At 41.0% G+C, this 14,352-nt stretch overlaps 1 protein-coding gene across 2 annotated transcripts in view; it reads right to left on the reverse strand.

Annotated features, from left to right (window-relative positions):
- LOC127528851 (uncharacterized) overlaps nt 1–14,352 on the reverse strand; it is a 676,472-nt gene that overhangs the window by 279,919 nt on the left and 382,201 nt on the right. The gene's annotated exons all lie outside the window — the stretch shown is intronic.

A 14,352-nucleotide genomic window follows, 5' to 3' on the forward strand; every position in this document is an offset into this window, starting at 1 on the left:
CAGGATTGGCACTCCAGCCGCCATAAAAAAACTTCACATGGCTCTGAGACGACAGAAGGGACTCCTTTCTGCTCTCTACAGGAGTAGCTCTCCTGGAGCCGCCCAAAGGAAGGCTGCTGACATTATGAAGGGGGTGGGGGAAAGCCCTCAGGAGCCCCATTCCCAGAAGAGTTAAAACCATCAGAGAGCCAATGGTGTCAGGCCTGTTGGGGATCAGAATAGGTGTGGTGCTGAGGCATTGCCCGCTGCATGGCAGCACTCGGGTCCCAATTTGAGGTGGCCCATTTGGCTAGATGCATGGAACGTCTTTTCTCTCTGGCATGATAATCATCTTCCTCTGCTGTTGGAGGAGCTGCGTATTCTCTGCATTTCAGTTGCAGCACTCTCTGAGGTGTGCAGACCTGGGACTGGCCAGATCACTGTAGGTAGGAATACCTTTTATTGGTATGGACACTCTGATGGCTATCATACTCAGGGAGTTAGCTGTTCCTGTAGCAGATCAGCTCCTTCCAATGGTGTCCAATGCCACTCCTTTCAACGAGCGATTCCGAGTGCCTTTTCTGTTGTCTCAGTGTATACTTCGATGTCATCAATGCAACCACTGGTCCACCAATAGGGCTGGCTATGAGGATTGTCTCGGTCCCCATGGGTCTGGTGACTGTGGTGAAAGTGGCTCTATGTTCCTTGACTCAGGGGCTACAGGTCGCTGGATCGTTGGATTTGGTACTCCAATACTGGTGGTGCAGTGAAGGAGATTGATGAAATTCTCATGGGCAGATGCTGGAAGCTCTTACAAAACTTCAGTTTGTGAATTCTGACCACAGACTTGTTGTTGCTACTCTGAAGATCCAGCTTAGATCCAGTAGGCTACCACCTACTAGAAAAATGAGGCTGGACCTGGCCAGACTTCAAGGTCAGGCTGTTTCTGCCAAGTTTGCACACAGCTTGTGTAAGGAACTTACAGACTTGGGTGCAACTGCCAATCCTAAAGTGATGTGGGTGACTTTCCGTGACAAGACCCTGAAGGTTGCTGAGGGTTGTGCTGGTGTTACCAGTGTTACCAGAAGGAGGTGTTTCATCTTTCAGGGCACTCTGGATATCATCGAGAGGAGTCACAGTGCATGGCTTGATGGCAACTCCAGTCTGTATCGGGAACTGAGAAGGACGGCTGCGAAAGCTGTGTGGACAGATAAGGAAGCATTTGTTAGAGGAATCTGTGAGCTAGTGACACATCATCTATGGTCTAGTGACCCACGTCCTCCTTACAGAAGAATTGAAGAATTACACACATCTGAATCTGTTCCTCGGATAGTCACAGGAAGGGCAGGTGATGGAGTGGTCCTTATGGATGAAACTGTAGTTGTGAGCCACTGGGCTGGCTACTTTGAGCAGCTGCTTAAAGTTGATCCTCTGGCTAGGACGTTGGATATCTCTGGGTCCATGGTTCTTGAGGCTGATCCTCCAATTAGCTGTGAACTACCCAATCTCACTGAGATTGCACAGGTGGTGAACCAGCTGAGAGTAGGGAAGGTTGCAGGGATCTGTGGTATCCAGGGTGAACTTCTCCAGGCTGGTGGTAAGGCTGTTGTCCCGGCATTGCAAGCAATCTTTGCTTCCATTTAGGAGAAAGGCATCATCTCAATTGACTGGATAACGGGACTTGTCATCCCTATCTGGAAAGGGAAGGGTGATCGCCTGGATTGCGACAGCTACAGGGGAATAACACTGCTCTTGATGCCAGGGTAAAGTCCTTGCTAGGGTCATCGTCAATAGCATCCGTGATCATTTGCTCACCCACCAGCAACCGGAGTAGTCTGGTTTTACACCAAAGAAGTTTATCATCGACTTCATCTTGACAATGAGGGTTAGCGAATATTGGCAGAGTTTCTTTACAGCTTTTCTTTGCGAGCTGAAACTTTGCAGGATCCCCTCAAGGTTGTTGGATATCATGGCCAGCCTGCACACTAGTACTGTGAGTGCAATGCGGAGTGGAGGCATTTTTCCCAGTTGATTCTGGGTTAGTCAGGGGGGTGTTTTTGCTCCTACTCTGTTCAATGCTTGCATGGACTGGGTGTTGGAGATTGTCGTGGGGTCCAGCGGCTGTAGGGCATCTGTTGGTGAAGAAAGATTCACTGATTTTAACTTTGCTGACAATGCTGTGATCTTTGCGGTGTCAATGGAGGCACTGATCAGGGCTCTCGAGAGACTGAGCGAGGAGTCTGAGTGCCTGGGCTTGTGAATGTCCTGGATAAAAACCAAGATTCAGGCCTTTTGGCACCCAACAGGGCTGAGAAACCGAACTCCAAATCCCAGGATGCCCTGCAGGTATCCTGGGCACCGTTACACTCCAGGGGAGCTGCCATCAAAGGTTTTGGGGGAGGCAGTGTCCACAAGTAGCTGCCTTCCCCCCTTCCATTCCAGGGGAGTCCCGGCCGGGCTGTCTGTCACAGCACATAAATGTTCCGTACACCCTTTTCCATGCTCACTTTGCGATGTATTAAAACTAATCTTGCCGTAAAGTCACGCACATTCTCACACCAGCTCAATGCAAACGCAAGTTTTTGGCTTGGTTTTGCAAACTGGCAGCACCCAGCATCAAAGCAGTGCAGCTGTTCCTGTGTGGTTTTCCTTTATTTTTTAGATTCATATCTTTGACGTGGCTTTATCAAATGCACTGAAATTGACCGCATATCATTTATTAGTTTAAGGCATCTGATTGTAATCAACCTGTAACGATATAATAGCCCATGGAATTGCCAAACTATTCCAAAAACCATAGCTGTTTTAAGTTGTTAATCTCCTTGCACCACTCAGAATATTTTAACCCACTGCATTTAAGTTGTGGAATCACAGCTCTACCTCAGCTGATCAGAAAGATGATTATTGGGATACACAATCTAACCAATGCTGCCTCGGCCATGCGTACTATTTGAACTGGTTCCATACGGCAAACACTTTAGAGCCTTTCCTGTAGGGACCTGGCAGTTCAGAAGTAGTTTCATGGAGCTTTAAGCGCACTCAATCAGTCCATCAAGTACTCCCGGTAGAACTGTTTGTACTTATAAATACAATTACCTCACTTTAAACTTGCCTACAGATGTAATATTGCACAACCTGAACCACTTATGCTTACATATTGTATATTATTAATTGTTTTTTTTGTATATTATTATCATTGTTTTTGTTATTGTTGTTATTTTATCATTTTATAGGAAAATAAGTTTATGGAGGATTTGCATAGTGAATCTCATTGTACAATACAATAACAATAAAGGAATTCAATTCAATAGAAGATAGCACATATTTACAGATGATGACGACTGGCTTCTAAATCAATTTAGATTTCCAAGCAATATCTTCTTGTAGCTCTTCATATCATTTTACATTACACAGATAATTTTTTTCTTAACTTCATTGTGGTAACAATGAGCTGGCACCCCATTCAGGGATTGTTCCTGCCTTGCACTTTATGCTTGCTGGGATTGGCGTGACCTTGGATGGATAGATGGATGGAACAAATTAAACCAGTACTGCAAAAATATTTCAATGTACCCTAAAAGTTTTGAAGAATCAGCGTTCTGAGCTTAGATATTGGTTTACATTTATTAAAGAACTTATTGTTTGGTGATGAGTTACTTGGAGAAAGAAAAGGAAGGACAGGAATGGGAGGTTAGTACATTTGAAAGAAACTGTACTGCTGCAATAATTTATTTAATCAAGGGTCACGCACAGCGCAGCAGGCATCTTGCGGGAGGCAGGAACAATCTCTGGACGGGGCGCCAACACTTCACTACCTCTGCGCAACTGTGCACTCCTGTTTAATACCCTAAGTTCTTGTCTATAAGCCGCGGCTTATCTAAGGAAAAAAGTTGTGAAAATGAAAAAATAAAATATCGGCTTATACATAAATCCGGCTTATACAGTAATCCCTCCTCCATCGCGGGGGTTGTGTTCCAGAGCCACCCGCGAAATAAGAAAATCCGCGAAGTAGAAACCATATGTTTATATGGTTATTTTTATATTGTCATGCTTGGGTCACAGATTTGCGCAGAAACACAGGAGGTTGTAGAGAGACAGGAACGTTATTCAAACACTGCAAACAAACATTTGTCTCTTTTTCAAAAGTTTAAACTGTGCTCCATGACAAGACAGAGATGACAGTTCCGCCTCACAATTAAAAGAATGCAAACATATCTTCCTCTTCAAAGGAGTGAAGCAAACAAATCAATATGTCTGTTTGGCTTTTAAGTATGCGAAGCACCGCGGCACAAAGCTGTTGAAGGCGGCAGCTCACACCCCCTCCGTCAGGAGCAGGAAGAGAGAGAGAGACAGAGTTTGTTTTTCAGTCAAAAATCAATACGTGCCCTTCGACCTTTTAAGTATGTGAAGCACTGTGCAGCATGTCTTTTCAGGAATCAGCTTTACAAAAGATAGCAACGTGAAGATAATCTTTCAGCATTTTTAGACGAGCGTCCGTATCGTCTAGGTGTGCAAACAGCCCCCCTGCTCAATCCCCATACGTCAGGATCACAGATAGTCAGCGCAAGAGAGACAGAGAAAAGTAAGTTGGGTAGCTTCTCAGCCATCTGCCAATAGCGTCCCTTGTATGAAATCAACTGGGCAAACCAACTGAGGAAGCATGTACCAGAAATTCAAAGACCCATTGTCCGCAGAAATCCGCGAACCAGCAAAAAATCCGCGATATATATTTAAATATGCTTACATATAAAATCACAATTTAAATGACCGCTACGTGCGTGTGTTGACTCGGCGACGCCCAGAGCAGAAAGAACACGCTCCGGCCGCTCCAACCGCGCCATGCGGGGAGTGAGAGAGACGCCAATATCTCACACTCTTTCCCCCCTTAAAGAAATTAAATGGGTGCGAGTGAGACCACTGACCTCCCTCCCTTCTATTAGTTATAGGTTATAGTACGTTCGGCTTATCCATGAGTCCGGCTTATCTATGATACGATTTTATTTTAAAAATTCGTATGATTTTTGGTCTCCGGCTTATAAATGAGTCCGGCTTATAGACAAGAACCTAGGGTACATGCTTTAGTTCCTATCATCCTGAAAATGATATCAGGTATACATCTTAGTATTTAAATTGTTCAGAGAGCTGTAATATCATGAATGTAATGTATTCTGTGCCCTGTCGGTGTAAGAGAAAGCCTGTTTAAGAAGCACAAAGAGTACATAGAAGAACACAAAGAATATGAAGCATTTAACGTGATGCTTTACTTACGATGGGATTTGAGAAACTAGTTTAATGACAAAATAAACTAAGAGATTGAAGTGGACATTTTGACCTTTTTTTATCTGTCTCTATTTTTTTTCTTTTCTCTGTACCCTAATATGCTTCCATATGACACTCAGACGGTGGGCAATGACTCACCTTTTTACGGCGACTTTGATTTCTGACCACTTCTTTTTTATTTCGGGCACTGTATGACTTTCTGAACTTGAACTTTCGAGTTTCTCCGATCTCTGTATCACTTGGTTGACTTCCTTTTGTTGTTTATACCACTGCTTAAGCCAGCAAATAGTACATCTTTCTTTGCCTCAACTTCGCTTTCACTGAAACTCTTTTTTTCAATGCTTTTTCCATTGTCTCTTAACCAAACACTGAATGGAAAGGACTATTTATAAATCTCCAGGTAGTGTTTAGAAACCATTAAGAAGGCTAACAGAATAGTAGTTTATATATCACAATGTGTAAAATACATTTCAAAGGAGGTTCTGCTTAAGCTTTATAAGACACTAGTGAGGACTCCCTGAGTAATGCATTCCATTTTTTGTCTCTGGCGAGTCCACAGGCAAGCAGCCAGGCTGATTCTGGAACTGCAGGAGATGTGTTATAAGGCAAGATTGAATGACTTGAACCTTTTCAGTTTAAGCAAATAGAGATTAAGAGGTGACAATGTTGTGTTTAAAATTATTAAATACAGTAAATAAGAACAGTGGATTGAGACTGTTACTTTAAAATGATTTGAATAAGAACACAGGCCACAGATAAAACTGTGTGAAATTTACTCTTAAAAGCAGAGAAAGTTTTTATTCATATACAGAACTATAGATGCATGGAATAAGTTACCAAGTAGTGTGGTGGGCAGTGTGACTCTATGGTCATTCAAATCTCAAGTTGATGCTATTTTGGAGTCATTATGTGGATAGGATTGACAAGCTTTTTTGGGCTGAATGTCCTGATCTCGTCAAAAGTTTTTCTAATATTTTAATGTGACACTAGATTGTGTGCTATTCAAAACCTTTAAATCTTAACAATGATCTTTCTGTGTGGTCTTCTTATCCCTTGCATTGCATTATGGAATGCTAAAAAATATACAGCATCATTTATGAACATTTTTAAAAAGTAAATATGAACATCTAAATGAAGCTTATGAAAAAGGGGTAAATTGAGCCTAATCCTCATGGAAATAAAGCATTTCATGGATGTAACAAAGCTAATTAGTCATTTATCATGTGATTAAACAAAACAACTTTAGCTTAACTTATGTACAAAGCAAAGTATGAAAAAAGTACAAAATATAGTTAACTAAAAAACATAATTAAATTAATCTTTGCATCACATGCTTGATGCAGTGGCCATTATAGGCAATGGCACAAGAGGTTAAAGAAGGATTTTACTTTAAAAGAAACATTCCTGACCTGATCCCATGAAGTTTTTTCAATGTAAACTTTATCAACATGGTGACCTTACTTCTGATATTGAAAAAAAAATAATAACTGTTCAGATTTAATTGAATAACTGAATTTTTTCACCTTAGCCTCATATTTCAGTACTCTTTTCTGGGTTTATGAATATGTGGAACATTCATCCATCCATCCATCTATCCAATAACAAGAACAACAGCCTATACTGAGAGCATGAAAGAGAATATGATGATAATTTTACAAATATTCCTGTGGGTGTTGCTGCCAGACATCCAAAACCAGCATTAATGATTTGTCACACCCAAGGCAAAGACATCAACTGGTACAAATTCCTTAGAATAATTGTTAGCACTGATGCCTTACTCCAGGAGACTGGGTTTGAATCCTGGCTCACTAAGGGCTCGTTTATACTTCACGCTCAGAACACGTACGTACATGCATCATGGCTGCCACGCATTCACATCGTTCATTTGACGCGTCCTCTGAGCAGGTCCTCAGGAATTAACGCGACGCATATGCGAGTTGCAGTACCAGCAAAAAGTAGGGGGGTGCAGTGTGATAAAAGTCAGAATGTGATGTAAGAGTCTCTGTTACTATCTACATGTGACAGAAAGCCACTATGCGGATCCTAGTAGGTTCGATGTGGGTGTTTCGATGTTTGATGAATGGTTCGATGTGGTGAAGCAAAATGCCGACATACAGATGCATTTGTGGTGTTTTTATATTCAAGCGACGCGTATTCCCGATCGTAATGACACGATACATTTTAAAAGCCTCACATACCATCTTTTGTGCCGTGTTTTTTTTTTTTTTGCAACTTCACAACAGCAACATAATGTACAGCGCTGTATTTGAGCCACAGAGAAAAAAAAGTAAGGACATGGTGAAAACGTGTATTTTGTGATTAAAGTGGACATTTCGGCTTTAATCTCGAAATGTCCACTTTAACCTCGTAGTTTACTTTATCATTAAAGCAGACCATCGTAAACGTCATCCCAGTTTTCAATCGCTACCAGCTTCTTGGACCTGACAGCAGCGGCAAGCAGCAATAGAACACAGAACACATTAAATGTATGATATTACAACTCTCTGCAAATTTAGAATCTTTAGATTTATACTTGATATCACTTTCATGATGAAATGCATTAAAGTATGTATGTTACAATTTACAGATAAATTGTTAATTTTGTTTAAATAATGAATACTGTTAATAATTACACACATGGTGGTGACACGGTGGCAGAGCGGTAGCACTGCTGTCTCGTATGGAGTCACGTTGCTGGTATTTCCTGCTGGGTTTCCACACTCTGCTCCGGTTTCCTTACAAAGATATGCAGATTTGGGGATTTGGTGCCACTAAAATGACTCCAGTGTATGTGGGTGCTTGTAGTCACCTTGCGATGAGCTGAGGCCCCATCCATAGATAGTTTCTGCCTCGTGCCCAATGCTTGCTGGAATGGACACATCGCTGGATTGATGGATTTAATCATTAAACATCCTTTTCAGAGATATTGCGGTAAGGTGTCATCAGAATTTAATGGGTGTTCCAGGCAATTCACAACACAGAGCAGCCGAACCTGTTCTCACCGTGATAATATCTTGCACTACCACCTGCTGGATTCCTCCAGATGTACGTAAAGTATGTGCGCAAGTATAAACAGTAAAACGCTTGCGTAGCAGGAGCATCCGCAGCAGCATGCGTCGCATGAAGTATAAACCCGGCCTAACAGTATTTGTGGTTTGTGGTTTTCCTGCTGCTTGCTTGGATTTTTGGCTAGGTACCCTCTCACAAATACAGGTATGATTGAATCATGGCCTGGTGTGGGTTATTGAATATTAGCATGTTAAGGTAATTTCTCTTCCAAATATTACTGCCCATATCGAGTAAAGTGAAGTAGCCCAATATTGTGTTATCATACTGTTTGTATATTGGACAACATAAATAATAAAACACTTGATATTTAACAGCCAGGCAGATTTTGTATCTGAATCAGAAGTTAAGTCATCTAATATCTCACAAGCTGGTCATTACACCAAAAAGGAGACAAATGTAAACAACACTGAAAAATACCTGTGACTTCTTTTGAAAGGTATTGAACACTTCAAATGTTTGTAAAGACAACTTAAAAGTGTATTATTCCATAAAACTCATAAGAACATTGAAAAGTCAAATCAGTGTTAATAGATTTTGCCTTTTTTCTAAGTTTAGACACAAAGTAATTATCTGCTTCTATGATAACATTGTAGGTAAGATCTTTTGTGAAAGTTTTTCTTTTTTTTTTCAATTTGTTGGCATATAGTTTAATTCAGTTATGTCAGTGTAGGGTAGTGACAAAACATTCCTCACATTTGATTTAAGCAACTAGTAAAACAGTTGCAAGAAACACTAGTGTGAAATTATTTCTCTAAAAGAGGAAACACTGTGTAAGAGAATTCAGTTCAATCTCAGTATAAAAAGCACTGGCCCCCAAGAAGGCATTTGAAATGTATAGTTAGGATATCATACTTAGATTTCTAATATCCAATATATTTGATTCACAAGATCATTTTAAACGTTTGGCTCACAAGCTCAGAGCATTAAACACTGTTACCATTCTAGTACAGTTACAATAAAATCCAAAATAACACTTGTAATAAGAATAAAGCACACAGAAAACTGCAAAAAGAGTTGGGGAATTGCCCCATGTAATAGCAGCAAAACTGGGTCAATATTGGATTAAAAAAAACAAAACATTTCACAGATTACAGGAGCTGAACAATCGTTTTTATACAAAATGGCTGCAGGAAATAAATTTGCAGGAAATGACGATAAAACTGGAAGTGACATTAACAAAAGTCAGAAGTGAAATCATCTTGAGGAGCCGGAAGAGACACCATCATTGAGGGACTGGAAGTAACATCATCACAATGAGCCAGAAGTGACATCATCGGGGGGGTGGACCGGAAAGTGACATCATCATGTGCAGCCAGAGGTGATGTCATCACAGATGGAGTGGTCTGTATGGAGCCATTTTCTTATACCGGAAGTGTTGTCAGTGAGTGAGTGTTTTTATTATTTATCTTCTTTTATTCTATAGAGACAGAGAGAGAGAGACATCAGTACCCCAAATCAACCCCTTATCACTCACCTCAGGGCTTGTTGACTGCCTCAAAAGTGTATGTGTGTGACACACTCAAGAAAATATCAAAGCAATGCTGAATGCAGAATTTTACATTATATATAGCTCTGTCTGTTGCTAAGCTGCATTAATTATGCAGCAATTGCACAATTAACTGGGGCTGTAGCCAGCTGCTGCATATGACACTATAATCTTTTTAAAATTAGACTCTTTACTTATTGATTTTAAATTATGACATTTAGCTAAGTCCAGCTGGCAATGAAGAAAATGTAAAATTCAGTCTTCATACATTCAACAGATAATAATCATTAAAGGGCAGAAGGAATTCAAAAGCTATCACTATTTTGTTGAAATGTTTTTCTAGTCAGTCCCTGGGTGCCCTAAAATACTGGCACACATCTGTGATTTAGGCAAGTAAATGTCATTGTTCTTAAATTAGGGATGTCATTGTTGATGCCACATCCATCCAGATATCTCATTCCAAGCTCAAGAACTTCAACTTGATCAAAATGTGTGTGTGTCACTCATTTCATCTACAGCATACTATCAATGGAAAGATGTTGATAGATGTGATGCTGTATGTTGCATACCTGTTCTGGGTCTGAATTCTTGTCTGCTGTGTTGGAGGCCTCAGTTTTTATTTCTTACACCATAGTCTGGCTGAAGTCCTCGAATCATGCAATGTGTAAACTGAATTTTGCTGAAGCTGGCGATTAAGTACAGGGAGGACGATCTAACATGAAATTTAAAATAACCAGTGATGCAAACACACTGAGTTAAAACATTTGCTTTGTGTAAATTCTTACAGAGTCCTTTAATAATAATAATAATAATAATACATTTTATTTAATAGGCGCCTTTCTTATCCGTCAAGGTCACCTTACAATAAAGATAAACAACAATTAATAAAATAAAAACAAGAAAATGATAAATCACAAAGCAATAATTAGTAAACAACCAAATATGACAGGCAGTAACAGTGTAGAATTCACAATTGATATGCCAGCTTGAAAAGAAAAGTTTTGAGAGTAGTTTTAAACTGTGCTATTGAATCAAGCTGACGAATATGAGAGGGAAGAGAATTCCAGAGTTGAGGAGCACTATGAGAGAATGCTCGAACTCCCATAGAACTGAGTTTGATGTGTGGTGTAGAAAGTAGAGCTGCAGATGAAGATTTGAGTAAGTGAGAGGTAGTGTAAATCTGGAGGAGATCAGTGAGGTAGGGAGGAGAAAGGTTGTGAGAGCAGTATTTTGTATTGTATTCTGTAGTTAACAGGGAGCCAGTGAAGTTGAGAGAGAATAGGTGTAATATGTTCAGTGGATTTAGAACAGGTTAGTAGTTATATGCATGCACCATCTGTCACAATGATTTATGACGTTTAAGCCCCTCCCCCTTTTGACTTTGGACCGGAAGTCCCGCCCCCTTTACTTTGATTGGTGGATTTGAAGGATGCGCCCCTTTATTCTGATTGGTGGATTTGATGGATGCGTCCGCCCCCTATACCTGTTTGCCCCCCACTACCTGTTTACCCCCTCCTTGAACCCGCCCCTTAACTACCTGATTGGTGGATTTGACGGTTGGGTACCCTTTCCTTGAACCCACCCCATCCACCTGTATGCCCCCGGAAACTGTCAAGAGCAGCCCCCCCTCTCCCTTCTCCCAACAGGTTGTGGCATGACCTTTAAACTCATCTCGGAGCGTCCGAAGTGAAAATTGACCTTACCTTGCGGAATGCCGCTTGTAAAACAGATGGCAACGGACATTAAGTGTGTCGGTTAAAATTATTGTAAACATTTGCTATCAGAAAGCACTTACAAATTCCACTCAATCTTTGACAAGCTAAGGGTATGTGGAAGGCGAGCGTTTTTACAGATCCTAGGTAACAGAATGTGTCCTGACCTTTAAACTCATCTCGGTGCGTCCGACGTGAAAATTGGCCTTGCCTTGCGGAATGCCGCTTGTAAAAGAAATTATGTTTTTCGGAGACATTCCAAAGATACGTGGCAACAGGGTAACTGGGCATTACAGGCGTATCCGGTTAAAATGTTTGTCAAATATCTGCTATTAGAAATCATTTACAAAATATGGCTCTTTTCTCAATAAAAAGAGTGGCTTCCATAACCAAGCACATATCTTAGCTCGCCCTGAGAACAGCAAGATGAATTTCAGCCATGACGGTGCGTTTTCACGAATTTTTAAATGAAGTATACTTCTAACGACCAGAACTAAATGACAAATAATTTTCATTTATACAGGATCCCCTGCAGAAAGCGGTCTCCGAATCACGGTAAGTCCCTTTCATGATTCTTATAAGCGTTAAATGAGCATGTTTAAAAAACGAAATTTTGAATCCTTACATTTCTTCCTTAGAAATATACATTCAAGCCGGCTTGGAAAGCGGTAAGGGCCTTTTTAAAAACAATAGATGTTTACAAAGTGCATGTGTAAGAGCGCACGTATTTGGTTATGATCAGTTTTTCAATCCGTCTGGTGAGATTATAAATGGGCATGTTTCTATCTGTCTGTAACGTTCACGAAATTATAAAATTTGTTGTAAAAATATGAGCGTTTGAATCCTGTAATTTTTTATCTTTAGAGAATTATATCCCCGTAGAGTCTCCAATTTATTATACGGTTTCAGGTAAGACCCTTTTTAAAATGCTTTAGGCTTGCAACGTGTTTGAGTGCTTGTGCAGGAGCGTCAGAGTGCTCGTGCGCGAGTTTGGGCACGCGTATTGTGCGTGCGTGTGTGCGCGAGCTAGGGCACGCGCTGGTGTCTGAAGCTTTCATTCATTGCGCTAAATGTATTTATTTTAATACCTTACAGATTTCCAAAGTCCTGGCGACTTGTAAACCTATCCAGTGTATTTGAATAGGTTTAAGGGACTTATATCTTAAGAACTAGGCTGTCTGTTTTGATAATTTTTTATCCATCTTGGTGTAGGGATTGAGGTTTGTTATAGTGTTTCAGGTAGTTACAAAATAACCTATTTAGTTCGAGAGGCTGTCTAGCTAACGTAAAATAGAATTTTTTTTTATGGACAAGCATCTAGCGGAATAGAGTCTGCAGGTTGATAATGCATGAGCTGTGGGTGTGTGTGTGGATTGCTTGATTTAAAGAGAGCACGCCTGTTTTTTAATGAACCGAAGCAAACTTTGGAAGCTTAGGACTTTTTTTTGTTTTTGTTTTAGAAGCTAGTCCTTTACAGAGTGAAGAAGTTTCTCAAAGGGCATCCTCAGGGTTGACCAATCGCAGTAAGTGTCATTTCAGTTTATCGAAGAACTGTTGAAGGCATACATTGTGAAATGAGGCCTTTAACTAAAAAGTTCATACGTTTTATTTACAGGCCCCAGTCCCCTGGGTATTTTAACGCAAGTGCTGGACGGTTCAGAAAATCTAAACTTGTATCTAACTGTCAGAATCTACAAACACCTCAACCTTCTGAGAGAGGCATTCAGTATTCTCCGGCGTCCTCTGGGAGCGGCATTCAGTATTCTCCGGCACCCTCTGGGGGCAGCGTTCAGTATTCTCCGGCGCCCTCTGGGAGCGGCATTCAGTATTCTCCGGCGCCCCGGCGCCGCTTCACTCTGAACACGGATATCTGCTTATAAACCGCTATTCCCTTCGTCCTGACTACCAGCAGAGACATCGACAAAGACTGGAACAACTGACCGCATGACTTCGCCAATTACTGGCGGACTTTGTAGAATTGGAGGCTCCTGTGTACAACTCCACACCCGAAATGTGTTTAGACTTGATGCATATGAATGCCTTTTACATCCATCTAACCCGTAAATAAAGGAGCCGTTTTATATTTATGAAAATAATATTCTTTGCAAAATATTATTATTCTGTGTTCATAATTGTATATTATATTCTGTGTTCATAATTGTATATTATATTCTGTGTTCATAATTGTAGTCTTTGATTAAATTTAGGTCATGCCTGAAAACAGCTCTAGCGGAAGCAGCGATGACAGTGGCAGTGAGTGTGAACATCCTGAAGGGCGTAAAGGTAGGAAAAGACCGTCCAGTGAAAACCTGAGACTATTAAAAGAGATGTCTGATAACTTAGAATATTCCATAAAGCCCCCTAAAATTCCCACCCCTCCGTGATCTCCTCAAATGGTTCAGTCACCACATCCGGTGACACATCCGATCGACAATTTTGATCTCATTAATAATGCGCTCCAGGTTCTAAATTCTGATGAAATAGCCGTACTTAACGCTCTGCTGGAGCTTTTGAAGAATACTTCTTCTGAGGCCGGAACGTCTTTAGGTCCGGCCCAACAATCTAAGACCCTAGAATCGAATGTAAAAACCCCACAACCTTCTACTTCAGGTACCTCTGGGACAAGTAGTTCCCCGCTTCGACACCACCCTGTCAGCGAAGCGTTAATACAACCTTCTACCTCGCAGCAGCACACGCCTGCCGATGAATTAATAGGGTCAGATACTTCCAAAGCAGACTCTCCACAGCCCTCTACCTCGCATCAGCACATGCCTGCTGACGATTTAACAGGGTCGGATACTTCCAAAGCAGACTCTCCACAGCCCT

The sequence above is a fragment of the Erpetoichthys calabaricus genome, chromosome 7 (genome assembly GCF_900747795.2).
Source record: "Erpetoichthys calabaricus chromosome 7, fErpCal1.3, whole genome shotgun sequence".
Lineage (NCBI taxonomy): Eukaryota > Metazoa > Chordata > Cladistia > Polypteriformes > Polypteridae > Erpetoichthys > Erpetoichthys calabaricus.